We start from the raw sequence: 1,992 nt of genomic DNA, 5'->3' as shown, positions 1-1,992 counted from the left end.
CTAGGGGTTTAGCTCTCCATGGAGCTTAATACAATCAAAGAAATCGAATGTAAAAAGCAATGAATCCATAAAAGAAACCCCTCGATGGTCAGTGTCGATGGTCTTGTGGAGAGTCCTCTACTCGTCGTCCAAAGATTCCTTCATCCGGTATAGGATACACCTCGATCGAAGCTCCCCTACCAACCTTCTTCCTAATGGAATCACGATGTCGGAGCCATAGAACTTCTCCAAAACCTTGGCCAATACCCCTCAAAACCCTAGTCGAAGTCCTCTCACAAGTTGGGGAAAAGATGGAGAAAAGAATCCAAAATCGGGGCTGAATCGGCTTTAAATAGGGCTGGAATCGGGCAACTCCACGGGCGTGGACGATACACGCGCCCGTGCAGAATTTCCACATGGGCGTGGATAATTTCCACACGCCCATGTGGATTCTCTGTTTGTTTGATTTCTCGGCCGGCTTTGAACAGTGTTGCTACAGTGCTCTACTACAGTCTTCGACCTGATTAACTTCCCAATTCCATACTTTCATCGGGGTAACGCAAACGGGCACACATTCACGTCGTGAATCACTTGCTTCTTCAATGATGTACATGTTGGCGGGGCTCTTGTTCTTATATGCATAAGTAAGAATGCTCGAGCGTGACTACCTTTGTGCCCCTCCAAATAGATGTGCTCACTCGAATGCAGGAGGTTGGCACACACTCTAGCATCTCACACCTGACCTATGTCTTCGCGTTTGAACCTTAACAGGATCTCCTCCAAAATAGGTGCATTATGATCCACATTGGCACATTTCCTACATACTCGGCCTCACAACCCTACTTGCGTAAAAGTAACATAAAACACACATATTAATGTAGAAAACTGAGGAAAGTAATGCTCAACATAAGGAATGAACGCTTCGCATTCATATCGCACAAGAACTTATCAAGTAGGCATTTAAAGATATTTTGCACTTTATTTTCTTAGCTAATTCACCATACATTCTATTTCATATCTTCTTATTCTATCATCGTTCTGATTTCTTTTTCTTTCTTTTTGGGTGCAACTCCAGGTTATGACCCGAGGGAACCCTCAATATTGATTGAAGGAGATACCGAGCTTGAACGTACACTTAGAAGAAAAAGGAATGAGCCTATGCAAGAATAGTCTAATCTAGCTGATTTAGAAGTGGAAGAATCTGAAAACATGGCTGAACAGAATGAGCAGCAGCGGACATTATCCGATTATGCCAGATCTTCAGTGTTGGGGACACAATCGAGTATTGTGCGTCCCCCGATTATAGCTCAGAGCTTCGAGCTAAAGCCGGCATTCATCCACATGTTACAGTAATCCGCACAGCTAAATGGTATGGCCGATGAGGATCCAAATAGTCATATAGAGAGTTTTCTTGAGGTGCGTGATATGTTGAATATAAACGGTGTGACGGATGATGCCATAAAGTTGCGAGCCTTCCCATTTTCCCTAAAGGGGAGAGCGAAGCAGTGGCTACACTCATTACCTAGAGCATCAATTACCACATGGGAGAAGATGGTAGAAGCTTTTATTACCTGTTATTTCCCTCCCGGGAAATCCGCGAAGCTTAAGAATGACATCTCATCCTTTGTTCAGTTGGAATTGGAGTCTCTATTTGAGACATGGGAAAGGTTCAAGGAGCTCCTTAGAAAGTGCCTGCAACACGGATTCCCAGAGTGGATGATTGTTTAGACCTTTTACAACAATTTGAACCCGAGTACAAGGCAACTCTTGGATGCGGCATCAGGAGGTACCTTAGGTAGCAAGACCCTGATGAGGCCCGTCAGTTAATTGAAGAAATGGAGTTAAACAGCTACCAATGGAATGCTAGGGAGAAGGAAAAGGTGGCCGATCTCCATGAGATAGATGTAGTAACTTCATTGGAGGCTCAAGTGGAAAATTTGAGTATGAAGTTAGATCTTCTAACTTGAAATAGAGTAGCGGCCGTGACAAATTGCAATGGATGTGGTGGAGGAC

The 1,992-nt window shown here is 44.0% G+C and overlaps 1 non-coding gene across 1 annotated transcript; it reads right to left on the bottom strand.

Annotated features, from left to right (window-relative positions):
- Nucleotides 1-1,578: 1,578 nt before the first annotated feature.
- Nucleotides 1,579-1,685, bottom strand: LOC120264081. Its single transcript, XR_005537260.1, has one exon. It is a non-coding gene; the product is annotated as a small nucleolar RNA R71 (small nucleolar RNA).
- Nucleotides 1,686-1,992: the final 307 nt, after the last annotated feature.

This window comes from Dioscorea cayenensis, chromosome 6 (genome assembly GCF_009730915.1).
Source record: "Dioscorea cayenensis subsp. rotundata cultivar TDr96_F1 chromosome 6, TDr96_F1_v2_PseudoChromosome.rev07_lg8_w22 25.fasta, whole genome shotgun sequence".
Taxonomy (NCBI): Eukaryota; Viridiplantae; Streptophyta; class Magnoliopsida; order Dioscoreales; family Dioscoreaceae; genus Dioscorea; species Dioscorea cayenensis.
Note: the sequence above shows the minus strand (reverse complement) of the source record. Positions and strands in the feature narration are given on the sequence as shown.